The 17,246-nt window shown below is 39.6% G+C and overlaps 1 long non-coding RNA gene across 1 annotated transcript in view; it reads left to right on the top strand.

Annotated features, from left to right (window-relative positions):
* The window catches only part of LOC131824092 (uncharacterized), a 231,202-nt gene extending 214,910 nt beyond the window's left edge, over nt 1–16,292 (top strand). The window contains exons 4-5 of the long non-coding RNA XR_009350744.1: nt 8,348–8,427; nt 16,192–16,292. This is a non-coding gene — a long non-coding RNA (uncharacterized LOC131824092). The remainder of the gene's footprint in view (nt 1–8,347; nt 8,428–16,191) is intronic.
* Nucleotides 16,293–17,246: the final 954 nt, after the last annotated feature.

Below are 17,246 nucleotides of genomic sequence, written 5' to 3'. Positions count from 1 at the left end.
TCGCTATAATTTAATCTACTTACCTTCTCTTTCATCATTTTATTTTGTTTTCTTTCTACTGTTTCTATACCAAGGGAGAAAAATATCACTATTCTTTTGCTTTTTCTGTATTATTCTATTTGGAAAATCTTGGAGGGCTTTCTGTGTTGTTCTTTACTTTTCCAAATTCTACCATTTCCAGGAAGAAAGTCATTTATTCAAGAGGATGAAAAGCAGGAGAGTTTGGCTCCAATTAATTTGTTTTGCAAGTGAGAATGGAGAAATCACTAAAGATGGCAGAATATTCTCCTTCATTCATCAATAGATACATATGTAATTGAGTACAAAAGTCTTGACCCTTTGATAGACTTCTGGAACATTTCATCTACTGGAGGAGAGACAGGAGTTAGATAATCATTCTGATAGATGTTTAGTTATACTGAGTATGCTAGAAGAGAACAATGGGGTCCCCAAAAAACTTGTTCAGGAAGGCCTCGTCAGGAAGACCAGTGAAGATTTTTTGAGGAAGTGACACATGAGCTAAATTAACTAGAAGAAGGAGAGGCTGGGTCGAGAATGTACTGAGCAGAAAGAACAGCCCACCCAAGAGCGCTGTGGGGAGAGGGGTTTGAAAGACCAGCGAAGTGGGAGCAGAAAATGAAGAGTGTGTCATGGCTGAAGAAGGAGGCAGGGAGATTACCATCCCGGACATGCAGGTCAGGATGTGGATTTGGGATTTAATTTCCAGAGCAATGAACACATTGAAGGATAATGATCAAGGGATGGTTCACTCAGATTTGAATTATGAAAAGATCACTCTAGCTGTAGTGATTCACCTTATTTATCATTGACTTTTGGCACAAAACAAGCAAGTCTTCAACAGTTTTGTTTTTAGTAGGCAGAGGATATGGCAGAAGTGAAATGATCTCAGGAAACTTACTTTTCAAAATCCTTGTTATTGAGTTGAGCAGTGACGTAATCTCCCCAAATGTTATGTCATTAACAAAGAGGATAGAGCATCCTAAACTCCCAAGAGCCAAGAAGACTTTAGCCTGGATTCATTTCTCAATGTCTCGCAGTGATCAAGGCCCTCGCAGTTATCATGAGCAGCAATATCATCTCTACATTTAAAAAACTCTTCTAGAGTTTATAAAACACTTCTACAAACATCACTGAAAATTAAGAAGAATAATCAACACTCATGAGAACTAATCAGGGACTCCAAACTGTTCTAATTTACTTCTTATCATATCTTGTAGATAGATGGGAAACAATTATGCTCGTTTTAAAGATGAGGAAGCTGCAGTGCAGAGAGAGGCAGGCACTGAAGGATTGAACTCACAAGTTCAGTTTGCAAGTGATGAAGGTGGGGCTTGACCCCAGGTATGCTGATTTCGAGTCAGAAACTTCACAACTACGCATTGTAGCAATTTCCAGACTGCCTGGACTGAATTCTTGCCTGGATCCTTTACTCAGCCGTAGAGTGTGGGCAAGTTTTTAACTTTTCTGAGGCTCAGTTTCCTGATCTATAAATGTGGATAATAATAGGACAACTTGAAAGAGTTATAAAAAGTAAATTAATACACCTAACACACTTAGAACTACTGAGCACGTAGTAAAAGCTCAATCAATGTTAGGTATTATTATTACCATTATTATTGTGTCTGTTCCAGTGTACTGTGCTGTTTTCAGTGGGGCAGAGAATCCCTAAAAATAATAATTTTTTAAAAACAGCTAAAATCCATTAGGCAGGTATTCTTAGTTTTTAAAGTGTTTTACCTTGAGGTAGGCATTACTATTATTTTCTCTTTTACTGGTGAAATTAAAGCACAAAGATTAAAAGCAATTGTTTCAGAGTCCCTAGTCTAAAATGTGGCAGGGCCAGTATTTAGAGATAGGTAATTCTGACTTCAAGGGCCACAGGCCTTGAAACCTTACTGGTCTGACTGAGAACACTGGGATTTATTGAGAGACCACTGAAATAAAAACCTGCAGGTGGCAAAGGTAGCCAGACGACAATAGGAACTAAGAATGGAGGAAAAGAAGCTTGTTGGAAATGGATTATCCTTCAGACCAGTTGAGTAGCTTGGCAGAGTTTTTAAAGGCTGAGAATTTTGGGAGAAGAAGAGAGTGTTAATGAAAGCATAAGATGTCTTTGCCAACGAGAGGTTAGCATTTTTAGATGAAATTACTACAAAATAGAGATTAGAAGTTAGGTCTATAAGGCTTCCTATCCAAGAAAAACAAAACAGAATAGGTTTCCAATGGACAGCATTACCTAATGATTTATTATGATATTGGTTTTGTCCATTTTCAAGGTGTATTTTCCTATCTTTCCTTCTTATAATGCTTTTTAGGAATTCATCCTGGTTTAGTCCATGCCCCAGGATGGAGGGTTTAATTGCTCTATTACTTATTCAGTAGGACAGATTTTGTTCCCAAGTGTAAGGAGTCCAGCAATGCTAGCATTGCTAGTCCTAGCAATATTGCAAGTCCTAGCAAAATTGCAAGTCCTAGCTAGTGCTAGACTAGCAATGCTAGTCCCAATCTTTTAAGTCAGTAGGTAATGTAAAAGCTGTTAGAAGAGCAACTACCATATCCATCTGACTCCAGAATGAATACTTAATCTCTCAGACAGGCATGTCTGTCCTCTTGGCAATCTGAGGCTGAGATCATCTCAAGGATTTCTATCCACCTCCCTCCTTTATTTTAAGCTTATCTATGTTTTGCTCTTGCTGATACCACCAAATCTAGGATTTTGTTACAGACATGATCATTGTCTGTCCTGAGTAAAGTAAAATCAAAAGGAGAGCAACTGGCTCTGTTGAAAAAGAGTCTTTATGAATTTTTAATACAGTTTGCCCATATGGTCAAGGGTGATTTATTTAAAAAATATGTTGGGTTTGGAATACAAATAAATATTGTGCATTTTCCCATTTAGAGCTTTCATGAAGACATATTATATGCTGCCAGTATTATTGGGGCCTGTGAATTTCATTTATTTGATGTCCATAGTCATTTCATGGCCTCTAAATGTTAGCTTACCTTACTGTGAAGTATAAATAAGGAGTATATGAAATGAGGCTTTTCATAAAACATCCTACATAATTCTAAATTATGCTGTTAATGTAGGGGGATATGCTTGGCTCTTTCAGAGAGGTATTATTATATATTCCCATGTCCAAATACATTTACCATCTATCCTATAATAGGTAGAAGGGAAGACCTTCTCAGCATTGCCCAAAATACACAATAATTTTTATATAAAGATAAAACTAAAGAACCATTAGTATAACCAAACGTGCATTGAGTTTTCTCCCACTAGTAATTATAGGTCACAAAAATATTTTTAAATTGCTAAGGTACTTTAATCCCTCTAAAAGAACTTGAACTGCCATGACAAAGGGCATGGATTTCAAGGTGGTGGATTGAGGTTAAAGGGGCAGTGAATGGCCATCCAAACTCAAGTCTTTTTCCATGTGAGCCTGTCAACCAAAGTGTCAAGTTCAAGGTTTGACCTCATTAGAACTCATGAGCTGACAAATGTAATTCTGTAGACAAGGCCCTACTTGCAATCTAAGAAAAACCCTGGATATCTCTTATCATACCCAGTAATTATCAGTTGCTAAGTTGGGTTCTATGCATGTAAAAATAAAAAAGAATGAATTTGAGTGAGGCTAAATATAGAAGCTGAGATTCAGATTCTATTGTATTAGACTTCTGCATGACTCAACCAATTCCCATAGGCTGACAGCCAGTCTAATTTTAAATCTAGAGACTTTACAGCCGTAAAAAGTATTTCCTAATTAGGTAAGGAATTTGCCTGTCATTCTCCCCTCTTGGTAGTTATCATAAGACAGTCATTTACATTTTGAACTCACCATTCAGATGGAAACTCAGAGATTTCCAATTTTGTTCCAAGCCCCATTTGACTTCCAAGAAATATGCCTAATTGTTTTAGATGTGATACAATCATTAAACCATTATGGGAACTGAGCTGAAATTGCAGTAAGCAGAAGCTTAGCTACAATGACAAGACATAACTGTCACTCACACTGACCAAATCTCAAAGGCATAATAAATGATGAGAACCTCATTTAATTACTGTTTGTTCTTTCATGACAGTAAAAATTATTATAAATATGCAAAACAAATTTAGGTTTGTGATATTAAATAATGTTGACTCAAGGCTTTGTGAAAATTAAAATTATGGAGCAGGAGGATAAACTTTTCCCTCATACTTAGTACAAATGAAGTCTTGTTTGACTGTCTCTAGTTTTACCTACTCTTCAGTTGTAGTACAATTGTACAATGCAAAGAGATACTAAAAATTTCACAAACATTTACTTCAAACCAATTGATTAGGTGTTTATTTAGCATCTACTATGCACAGAGCCTTGTATTAAGCTCTAGTTCACAGGGCCATTTTGGTCTCACTGAAATTCAAACTTGCGCTGCTAGTCCATTTCTTCGAGTGGTAAGACTGGTAAATAATAATTCCCTTATCCCAACAAAATTTCTCCTAAATTCTTTCCAAATTCAAGATTTGTTGAAAAAATTACTTTACTTTGTCAGAAACTGAAGTTGCAACTTCTGTGTTAGTGAATGAGATGGTTGACTCCAAGTTCAGTGACTTTTCTCTCACATAAGATAGACTATTCTAAAGTTGTGCAAATGGAACTGGTAATGAAGGTCAACACTTTGACTGAGTAGGCATGTGGCAAAAGTGAGTTTTGAGAAGGGGTACCAATATTATGGGAGGGAGAGGAGCTGACATGAGACACTATAGTATAGAAAGTAGGAGAATCAGAGATAACCACAGGAGCACTGGAAGTCTGAGTAGATGGGATAGTTCTCCCAGGAAAGTACACCAAAAAAGAAATGAGGACAGCAAAGATTATTACTATTAATATTACTACCAGCATTTTTGAATGCCTAACATCCCAGGAATTGTACTAAGCCCTTTACATATTCTCATAATAACAGCTATTTTCTACTGCTTATTTTTTAGTTGAGAAAATTGAGCCATAGAGAGGTTGGTCAACTAGCCCAAGGACACACACAGCCAAAAAATGGCAGAGCTAGGATTCAACCCTAGGTCTGCCTCCAGAGTTCAAATTCTTAATCACTACATTCTAGTTCCTCACAAATACAGATTTTGTAAATCTAAGAGTTGGCGCTGCTTGGATCATGACAGCACAGAGCTGTGGAGTTAGTCCACTCAATAAATGGCACCTCAATTGGCCCAAGTCTAAATCCTACGTGTAATCCTTAGATAACCCTATTTCATCCTTTACCCCCAGCCTCAAGGCTATTTTGGCAGTTCTCCCTCAACAGTGTATCCCAAATCTGGCCCCTGTTCACCAGCTCCACAGCATTGTCTTAGACCTCAGAAGTTGTCATCTTTTACCTAGACTACTACAATGACCTCTAAATGGTCTCTTCACATTCACTGTCAATTCCCTACTCATTTTGCACTTCTCAGCTAGAGTAACTTGTAAAAGCAAATCAGATTATAATAGTACCCTGTTTAGAATTTCCTGATAGAGTCCCATTACTTACTGAATAAAATCCAAAATCCTTTCCATGGCTTACAAGGTCCTTCACCATCTGTTCTGTCTATATTTACCTCCAATAACCCTTACCTCACTACACTCTGATCAAGTTACATCTTTCTGTTCCTTGAATGTGCCAAGCTAGGTTCCATACTGGGGCCATTGTTCCTCCTCCTGCTAGGAGTGCTTTTCCTCCACATATGCTCCAGATAGGTCCTTCATCATTCAGATTCTAGTTAAAGCATCATTTCCTCCATGAATCCTTCTTGAACCCCAAGTTTCATTGCCCCCATCCCCCTAGACACCTTATTTTTGTTTCTCCATAACATCTATCACACTGCCTGATGGTATGCCATTCATTATATGCTTGTTATCTGTCCCTCCCAATATCAAATATAATTTCAATGGGAGTAGGATCCTAGTCTGCATTTTTCCCTCATCTTCTGGCACTAAGAACATGACCTGGAACATATTCGTTGCTTACAAAATACCAAAGATTGCTCAATGGAATGAATAAAGGAATGCAGAATATAAGGCTCAGAGAAACTAAATGAGACTTAATCATGATTTCTTGGCTAGTACAGGATAAAGCCAGGACCAGTAAGCTAAGACCCAGATGGTGCCGACACCTCCAAATGCTAGAGAATTCAGAGCCTAAAGGGTCAGAATAGAGCCAGCATTTGAGTTAAGTCCTAAAGAGAGTAGGATTTTGACACTCTCAGTAGACACAGAGGATAGGCAATCCAAGCAGGGGGTACAGCGTGGGCTAAGGCAGAGAGGTGGAGAGGTTCAGGGCAAGCATGTTCCCCTACAAGAACAAAATATCACATCGCCTGAGATCAGCAAAGATGAGAAAAGGGTTGACGTATCGGCCTCCCACACCGAAGCCTTCAAGCTTTAGAAGAGTTTTTGCAACTGACACTACAGTTAAGGGATTCTTAATTGTACCTTTTCAGCTTTTAGCTCATCTGTGGCAATGCCTAGCCTACTTCTGTTCTGCCTCCATTATGAAGCTCTCACAGCTCAAGTCTAATTACTGTGAAGTTGCTCTAGACTCTGACAACACAGTGCGAGCAAAACTTGGTGGTAGGTGGGAAGGAGTGGGAGTCCAAAGACTGGGGTTCTTAACTCTCCTAAGGACCTCACACAGGTGTTTTCACCCCTTTATATCTCAGTTTACCCACCTGGTAAGATCTGGCTCTCCAGTAAATTTCTAAAAGTGTTTGGTTTGGTATAGAAAGTCAGTTACCACTTCCTGAGTCTTCAAGTCATTCCCTTATATGTTCATTTATGCATGCTTATTGATTGTCTTTTTTATGGGGAGCATATCAGTTTCTTGGGGTTGACATAACACAGCACCATATACTGGGTGGATTAAAACCATAAGGATTGGGGCGCCTGGGTGGCTCAATGGGTAAGTCTCTGCCTTCAGCTCAGGTCATGGTCTCAGGGTCCTGGGATCAAGCTCCGCATCGGGCTCTCTGCTCAGCAGGGAGCCTGCTTCCTCTTCTCTTTCTGCCTGCTGCTCTGCCTACTTGTGATCTCTCTCTATCTGTTCAAATAAATAAATAAAACCTTTAAAAAAAAAAACCATAAGGATTTATTCTCTCAAATTTCTGGAGGCCTGAAGTTCTAAATCAAGTGTTGATAGGGCATACCCCCTCCAGTGGCTCTAAAGGAGAATCCTTCCTTGCCTTTTCCAGCTTCTGATGGCTCTGGCCCTTCCTGGGCTTATGGTAGCCAAACTCCAGTCTCTGCTTCTCCACCTCCATGAGGCTGCCCACTCTGTATGTTTCTCTGTGTCCTTCTTTGGCGCAGAGAGTCCAACTGAGATTATATACATAGTGTATTTCAGCATAGGATTAGCACACAGCCAGTATTCAATAAAAACCTCCTTGGAATTGTTATCCTCTTTAGTGAAGCATGTCCACTGATGGGGTTGTCTCTCCATCTGGAAAACAAATTTGTGTCCATGCCAAACCACCACAAAGGAGAGTGGAAATAGTTAACTGGGAAATTAAACCCCACAAAATCTGACCGTAGAGAGCAAGTGTCTGACGTACCCAGACCTGACTCTCGCCATGGATTGTATTATACAGATAAATATCCAGCTGCCACCCTAGTGACACCCAAATAGACAAAGGCTGGATTTAAGGCTCATTCAGTACCTCTTTACTTTCTAATGGACAATTTTGGGTGCACCCAGCACTCTTGGCAAGATGTAGTTAATATCGTAGATTTCTTGGTGTAGGAAGCCTATTATGTTTAGAACAAACAATCATTTTTATTCCCTGAAATCTTGACAGTAGAAACAAAAATCCAATTTGTAGAGATTTTTGCCCTTAAACTCCTATGGTTTATATACCTCAAAGAAGGCATATCCTGACTGTGGTGGCCTGAGGCTCCTCCAAAGACGATCTGGCCTCTGCTGGCTTCTCTAGTCTCACCAGCCATCCATAAATTCTGTAGATATTTTGGAGTAACGGGGATCCTCAACTATGCCCCATGCACTCTCTTACACACTAAGAACACCTTCAATAACTCATCAGGTATATCAGATACAGATTTTTCTAGGGTTTTTGAGTTCTGACACAAGATCCAAGGAATCTGACCATGGCCTCTTTAGCATTTTATAGGACAGTTATCATTTCTCATGATACAGGGCAAATCTGACAGAAATGGTCTGTGTCTTCTGGAAAATTCCATGTTTACTGCATTGAGAGGCGGGAAAGCGGGGTAGGTAGGATGACTGACAGTGGGCTGTAGGGAGATGTCATGCTGGCACTTATCAATTCTTTTTCCTATTGTTTCAGGTTTGTTCTGTGAATACCTAGGATCTTGCCATCAGAGCAAATGCCTTAACTAATATTACTGCATGAATCTGGAGACCAAGGTAAGAGCAAAGCCATGGTACTAGTCCATCCCCTTTATTTGATTTAAACACCCATAATGATGGCAGCCACTATGTCTGTCCTGTTTTTCATTATGCCTGCCTCCTGGGATACAGTTAGTGTTGAGTAAATATTGGCGAAAAGAAGAGAGGAAGGAAGGGGGGGGAGGGAGGAGCCAGTACTTGTGGCTGAACTAGATTCCCTAGTCAACTGTGACTTCTAACTTTCTGCCCTGTTGACATGATAACTGTATCTTACAGCTGGCACTTTCTCATGGTTGGAGATACCTCCTAGCTACAGCCTACCATGGTCTAACCCTGTTAGAGCCTCTCTCTTCAAACCTACAGACTTGACTCCTCCTATTTACCTCCCTCTCTCCTGTCCCCAGTTTGAACTCCCAAGAGATAGACAATCACAGGGGCTCATTTTATCTTTTTTATTGCTGAACTCTGCTACTTCACAGGTCATTAGTTGTTAGAGGCTTGACTAACTTTATGCCAGATGCTCATTCTTAGGCCAATCAGCTGTGGCTAAACATATTAGGCAGTTTTCAGGGTATTTACTTTATAAATATTTTCCAGAGAAAAATGCAAAGCTTCCAAGATGAGCCCATTTAATGGCATACCATTTTTTTTTTTTAAAGCATCAGTAGCTCATTACCATATTGGCCAATGTATTAAACAAAGACAGATACTTCGGAGACCAAAGTCATCTCATTGAAATGACAAGGAAACCAATAAAATGCATCATCCATATAGCTTAGGAAACTAAGCCTGATTCATTCCAAGAAAACTGTCCCAATGGGAGTGCCTATAAACCCCTTCTCCATTCCTCCACTTTCTACTGCACATTATCTCCATGTCAGTGAATTATTTTCACACGATAAAAGCCCCCAGATAGGAAATATTTACAAATGTAAATATGTTCCTTCCCATTTGAAGAAACCCTTATTTGCTTCATTATTTCAGAGTGCGATTTACACCATTTCCCTGTTGCTCCAGCCACTGGCATAAGTGGAGAGAAGCAGGCATGAAATAATTCGTTTTCAAAGACATCACTGTCCTTTACTAGAATAATAAGAGGGCTAATGTGTTAGGATAAAATTGAAAAAAGAGAATTTTTTTCTAATTTTTAGATATTAAGATGTGTGATTAAATGGAGAATTTCTTACAATTAAAGGATCAGCAAAGCTGAAACAGCAATGTTCATGGTCCTTTTAGAATGATACCGAAGTCTGTGTTCAGCACACCACAGCATCCAACTCTCTAAGCCTCCCATAAACTTACAAATGATCTTTCATTTATTTTAAATCAATCAAGTGTCCCTAGAGGACTTTACCAGAAACCCAAATATAATTACATAAGCACACAGGCTTCCTAACTATGCATGTGTTATTCCAACAGAAAAATATAAGTGCAATACCAAAGGAGTGAAGGTTTATAAAGTACATTTTAATGTCTTATGTACTGAGTTGGATACATATACCTTAGCTTAAATTAAAAAAAAAAAAAAAAGGAATAAACACAGAAGATATTATTTTAGACACTTAACTGTGGTTGGAATTACCCCAAAGTAGACTCTCCTCATTTAAATGAAGTTTACTCTGTTTCATGGTCTCCATTGCACTAACATACTTATTCAAGTCCTAGAAAATTGCTAACTTCATCAGCAATTGGCAATGCAAGGGCCTGAGGATATAGCGGGTCTTTTATTTATTCATTAGATCTATACAGCATCTCCTTTCCAAAGAGTTCCAGGCCCTGTAAAGAATGTTTAACTGATGTCACGCAAAAGTTTCATGGAAATGAGAACAGAGCTGGGTCTAAGGAGAAGTGGCAGCGGAGGAGGGACAATAAGAAGGAAGTGTAAGAGGAAATGGGAGATATTTATGGTGGGGAAGAGACACAAGAAGTCTTTAAAATGCTAAAATAAAAAATGCAGCATCCCAGTGCTGCCTCTCTCTAGTTAGTCCAGATAACAAGATGATGACGATATTCCATTTCTATGAAGGAAATCTTTCGAATCTCTTTCTTAAAAATACACCCCAGGGCAAGCTTCCAGGAATCTTCTTTTCAGTAGCGATATGAAATTCACAAGCTATCTGCTGATAAAGTTTAATATTCAAATCCAATGATATTTCTGTTAACACATTTTCATATGTCTAATAAAGTTCCCTCCCACTTCTCCTGGATCTGCTGTAACCAAATGTTTCATGGTTCATGCCATTTGGAAAATATTGAAAATCAGAAGAAGAATGGGAAGAAGGTGGCGGCATTGATACTTACTAGATTGTAATAGTAAGTAGTTAATTGGAAACTGCTGTGACATGCCCCCCATTCTTCTCTGGCCATGAAGAGGTAGGAAGGTCCTGAGGTGAGAGTTCTTGGTGCAAAACTGTTGTTTGACCCCTTCTATGACACTGAATCTCTTGAATTGTGGATCTAGCCAAGTTCATGCCAATTTCAACACTTAGCAGTAAACAGAAAGTAAGGGAGAGGATTATGATGAGATCATGGGAGATACGTTGTTTTAAAATTTTTCTTTTTGTGGAAAAAACAGGAGGCTGAATGGTTCACATTTTTTATACCCCTGTTGGTATTAAATATTATTTATTAAAATGCTGATAAGCACTTGCTTTCAAAATTAAATACTAGCATTCCAAAAATTACATGTAAATAAGTCTAGTGCTGATGAAGAGGCATCAGAAGCGATAGATCCTGGAATTTTTACTTTAGCACCGAGGGACTGGGTGGTAGAAGATGAACAGGTGGGAAGACACTTATTCCCAGACTTCCAGAACCCACTGTGGACTTACAGAGAGACAATTGCTTTTCTCCAGAGCCAGGATTTCGGGTGAATGTAATTAGAACTCTTCAGTGTTTGTTGGATAGGTACGTCGTGCGTGGAGCTGAGGCATGTCACCAGCTCACTTTGTGTGGGATCCCATGAGTGGTGCCACATTATAATAAAATATTCTCATTTTTTTCCTATACATTCTTTCGTATCTTCAAACTAGCTCTTTCATCAGAACACTCTAGGAAACCAGGGAAAACGCATTTTTGTTGTCCATGAGCATTTTTTTCTAAATGCTTGAAAATATTGCGTGACAAATTTTTATTCTCATTCTTTTAGAAAACAATGTATCTTTAGTGGCTTTTTGGAGAAAACTTGTGTTTTACTTCAAATCGCAATAAATGAATTCCAAGTCAGGAGAATTAATTAGTAGTGGTTTATTCATTTTCATTTAATAAGCATATTTCCAATTATATACAAACTTATAAACCTGAAAAAAAGTTTAAGAATATCGATGGCAAGGGGAACACAGGTAACTGAAATGAAAGTAGGAAAATTTAGCTCTTGTCTATTCTTTAAAAGAGAACTTCGTATGGTCCTTAAAACTCAGAGTTCAGTTAGAAGGCTGGATTTGGCTGGAGGAAGTGGGTCATATTATCTACCCTCAGGCATTCGGGCTCTCAATTTTGGGTACATGGCAGAAAAGTAGAGGGATGGCTGGTGGGACTTAACCTAGCAAAGGCCCTGTGACACACCGCCCCTTCTGTAGTAATAATGTGTCTGGGTATCAACCTTTTGTCTGTACTGTCATTTGCAAATATCTTCTCCCATTCCATGGGTTGCCTCTTTGTTTTTTTGACTGTTTCCTTTGCTGTGCAGAAGCTTTTGATTTTGATGAAGTCCCCAAAGTTCATCTTCGCTTTTGTTTCCTTTGCCTTTGGAGACATATCTTGAAAGAAGTTGCTATACAGACAAAAGGTTGATATCCAGGATCTATAATGAACTCCTCAAACTCAACACACACGAAACAGGCAATCATATCAAAAAATGGGAAGAAGATATGAACAGACACTTCTGCAATCAAGACATACAAATGGCTATCAGACACCTGAAAAAATGTTCATCATCACTAGCACTCAGGGAGATTCAAATTAAAACCACATTGAGATACCACCTTACACCAGTTAGAATGGCCAAAATTAACAAAACAGGAAACAACATGTGTTGGAGAGAATGTGGAGAAAGGGGAAGGAACCCTCTTACATGGTGGGAATGCAAGTTGGTGCAGCCTCTTTGGAGAACAGTGGAGATTCCTCAAGAAATTAAAAATAGAACTTCCCTATGACCCTGCCATTGCACTCCTTGGTATTTACCCCAAAGATACAGATGTAGTGAAAAGAAGGGCCATCTGTACCCAGTAGCAGCAATGGCCACAGTCGCCAAACTGTGGATAGAACCAAGATGCCCTTCAACGGACGAATGGATAAGGAAGATGTGGTCCATATACACTATGGAGTATTAAGCCTCCATCAGAAAGGAGGAATACCCAACTTTTGTAGCAACATGGACGGGACTGGAAGAGATTATGCTGAGTGAAATAAGTCAAGCAGAGTCAATTATCATATGGTTTCACTTATTTGTGGAGCATAACAAGTAGCATGGAGGACAAGGGGTATTAGAGAGGAGAAGGGAGCTGGGGTAAATTGGAAGGGGAGGTGAATCAAGAGAGACTATGGACTCTGAAAAACAATCTGAGGAGTTTGAAGTGGCGGCGGGGGGTGGGAGGTTGGGCTACCAGGTGGTGGGTATTATAGAGGGCATGGATTGCATGGAGCACTGGGTGTGGTGAAAAAATAATGAATACTGTTTTTCTGAAAATAAATAAATTTTTTTAAAAAAGAACCTGTTTGTAAAATTTCTAAAAATAAATAATCAGCTCTCATTAAGGAAAAAAAAAATGTGTCTGGGGTCAAGGCTCTTTGGAGTTGCCTGAGAGCCTTCTTGCGCACCCCATTATCACCCTGCAACCTCCCGCAAGTTCCATGAAACCTTGATGGCTCTCCAGTACATTTTCTCTTGCCTCAGATAAGATGTCCAGGTGACTTTCTGTTGCCTAAAACTGAGAAAACCATGCTCCAAAACTTGTGAATGGTTTCCTGACATTTTGTTGATTTCCAATAGTAAGATGCCTGATAGAGGGGATAATTTTATTTTGTGGGCTTCCCCAACGTGCATCTTGGGGGCATATTTTACTTGGGTTGTATGAGTCAGAAGAAAAGAGGAGTTTGTTTATTTACTGACCAGTGTTCCTCTGGAGAATGGTCAGTGGAGGGGATAAGAATGTTTTGGGGGAGGGGATGGTGCCTGGGTCGTTGAGTCCATTAAGAATCTGACTCTCAGCTCAGGTCTTGATCTCACAGTCATGAGTTCAAGCCCCACATTAGGCTCAATGCTGGGTGTGGAGAATACTTTTAAAATAAAACAACTTTTGGGTTCTTTCCCCTCACCAGCTTTCCCCTTTATGGTGATCCCTGGCAAGCTTGCCACTTTTGGCTCAAAAACTGAAAACTGAAAACTGAAGCAAATGATTAAGAATTGAAGAGCTCAAAGCTTATTTCTCAAAGAAATAATTATTTACTCAGAAGCATCCCAATCCAGTGTATGAGGAACAGGTTGAAACCTAAGGAATGGAGCTTCTTGCTCCCAACAAATTTGTAAAAGAGAGAAGTGACAAAATGGCAGGACTTAAATATAAGTGTGATGCTTCTGTGTTTCTTAACAGTTAAAATGGTATCACTTTACACTCTTATAATATGTGGGGAGTAGGAACATAATGTCAAATTACATAAGAAATATTTAAATCTATTAAAATAGTTGGTGGATCTCCAGGGGATTTAAAGATATTTTACACACTTCTTTCAAAAAAGCAATTCTGGGGCGCCTGGGTGGCTCAGTGGGTTGGGCCGCTGCCTTCGGCTCAGGTCATGATCTCAGGGTCCTGGGATCGAGTCCCGCGTCGGGCTCTCTGCTCAGCAGGGAGCCTGCTTACTCCTCTCTCTCTGCCTGCCTCTCTGCCTACTTGTGATCTCTGTCTGTCAAATAAATAAATAAAAAGTCTTTAAAAAAAAAAAAAAAAAAAATTTAAAAAAAAAAAGCAATTCTGAGAGTATTTTCAGAATTTGCAGTGACGCAAGCGTTTCAACAGGTAATGGATTCTATTTTTAATTTCAAAAGCTTTTATTTTTCCCTGTGGTTTCTTTTTTAATTTGTTGGCGGATACTTTTTTTTTTTTTTCCCTACCTAGATTTCCTCCTGGACTTTTCTGTCTTTTTGAGCTGAGTCAAATTCAAAGGTGAATGCTGTTTTCATATTCCTGGGTTGTTCTTCCTTGCCTCTTACCTGCAGTTGATCTCAATAGAGGCTTAATTAGCCATTTAGAAGTCAACATGCTAAGATTTCTAATTAATGGTAGCTTGCCTATCAAGTTAATGTCCTTGCAAATTATCTCCTTCTAGAGATTATTACAATTTGCAAATGCAAATCCATTATTTATTATATAGGGGGCTTAGCAGACACAGATTTTAAATATACTGCAGAGGTGTCTCTTACCACAAGACTGTAAGCTTCCAAAGTCAGAATGTAAGGCGAAAGATGTGTGCAGTCAAGATTCCCGTCTTGACAAGTCCTTAAATGGCACTGCATTGAAATGAACATGCTGCTGTCCATCAACCCTACAGACCCAGGAAGGGGGGGAAGGAAGAAGAAAGGGAAGGAGCATCAGGTCCTTGGCATTTAGGGCACGTAGAGAGTCAGAAAATAATGACTTTTAAGCCCTAGAATCACATTAAGCATGGCAAGGTGCCTGCGCTGTGAGGTAAGCCTGGACACAGAAGATTCCGGTCAGATCCCAGCCTCACCCCAAGGTGGACAGTAATGGAATATGGCCTACATTTTCTGCATTATTTAAATTGTCCCTGCTCTCACTATCACCTCCCTTCTGCCCACTTCACCTTTCTCTTTCTTTGTCAAGCCTATACAAATGGATTTAAGAAAGTTCCAGGCGCAGGGTACGACGCCATGGTCATAGCCTTTCAAGCAACAATAAGTACTGACAATTTCATGGCTTCATTTTCCCCCTCAGATGTTTCTACTTTTTTTATTTGTATGGTTTCTTTCATTAACAAAACCCATACTAGAAATTCAAATTCACTGGCAAGAGCCTCTGTGTGAGAGTTTCAGAGGAACACAAAGAACTTTACTTGACATCAGTTGGGATGACAGCCAGTGGATTGTCCAAGATCTGAGGTGTGGTGAGGATTCTTTCACAGGAATCCCATGGTTAGTCTAGAAAATGATTTTCTGTTTCCAGAATTGCTGTTCTTCTTCTCTTCGATCTGCCGATGGATTTTCAGGTGTTTGCAATCTTTAGATAAGCTATCTAGCTGATCTCCGGCTAGCTGAAGCAGTCTCAGCTTGCTACTTCTCCGCCATCTTGACTCCTCCTTAGAAAATGATTTTCAAGCCTGGTGGTAAGTCATGTCTTCTGCATCTGGAACAGTTTCCTGTATCCTTTTTTTTTTTTTTTTTTTTTAAAATACCAGACATCGACAAGACACTGACATCCTTTTGTTTTGTTTTGTTTTACCTTTTTTTTTTTTTTTTAATTAACATATAATGTAGTATTTGCCCCAGGGGTACAGGTGTGTGAATTGCCAGGTTTACACACTTCACAGCACACACTATAGCACATACCTTCCCCAATGTCCATGACCCCACCACCCTTTCCTTACCCCCCTCCTCCAGGGAACCCTCAGTTTGTTTTGTGAGATTAAGAGTTTCTTATGGTTTGGCTCCCTCCCAATCCCATCTTGCTTCATTTATTCCTTTCCTATCCCCTAAACCTCCCACGTTGCCTCTCAACTTCCTCATATCAGGGAGATCGTATGATAATTAAGACACTGACATTCTTGTAGGTACTCAGAAGACATCTGTTGAATGGAGAAGGGGAAGGAGAAGAAAGGGAAGGATGAAGCAGGGGGAAGAGGATGGGAAGGAGTTAACAGGCTGTGAGAGGGTGAGTTTGAGGCTTGGCACCTCACGTTTGGAACTCTACAACCTGGGCAAATTGCATTTCCTCTTCCATCGATTCCCAGTGTCCTCAGCTCAGTGTATAGATGGTAGTAAAATGTCTGGCACACAGAGATTCAGTAAATAGAAGTTGTACCTGCTGAGCATTTATTACTGGGCCATAGTTTTGAAACATCACATAACTGCTGTATCATGAAAATTAAATAGAAAAATGCTTTATGGACGCTAAAGAGTTGGCCAGTAAATCGTTGCATTTTTGCAACAGATTTTGAACAGTCTTCCCACAGAGACCATCACAAAGCAGGCAGAATTCTGAAGGACCCTCCAGAGACTGCTCTCACAGGCAGAGTCTGTACTTTCCTGTAATCAGGAAAATGGTGATGCAGAGACCACTGGAGAACGCTAAGTCATTACCAGTAGAGCTGCCACTTCCGACTATGTGCCGTGCATTTAGTACAAACAGTCGTCAGCCTCACATCACTCGGTTGTGGAAGGGCTTGTCGTCTCCTTTTTCAAATAAGGAAATAGAGTTCAGAGAAGCTGAGTAACTTCCCTAAGCTCACACAGGTCCTCAAGTGCCCAGGCCCAGGTTCCATCTTACTCCTGACTGAACCACACCTAGGCTTTTTTTCTACCACCCCACATCATGCTTGTTACTGTAAGTCAGCAGATTAACTCGACAGAAAATGTCCAGAGTCATGAGAAATAAACTGTCTGTTGGACTAGGAATACTAGTAAGAAAGATTTTGTACAGATTTTGTAGATTCTGAAAGAGAAATCAATATGATACAAAGAATATTCACTAACCAGATGTCCTTCAGTGCAGAGTGGTGGCAGGGGTGGGGGCAATTTCTGTTTTAAACAGTATGAAGTCCTAACAAGTATTAGTAAAGGGTTGCGTACAAATGGGTCCTTGAATATGTGTCATGTGCCAGGCACT

The sequence above is a fragment of the Mustela lutreola genome, chromosome 2 (genome assembly GCF_030435805.1).
Source record: "Mustela lutreola isolate mMusLut2 chromosome 2, mMusLut2.pri, whole genome shotgun sequence".
Classification (NCBI taxonomy): Eukaryota; Metazoa; Chordata; class Mammalia; order Carnivora; family Mustelidae; genus Mustela; species Mustela lutreola.
The sequence above is the reverse complement of the archived record's forward strand: the minus strand, read 5'-3'. Positions and strand labels throughout refer to the sequence as shown.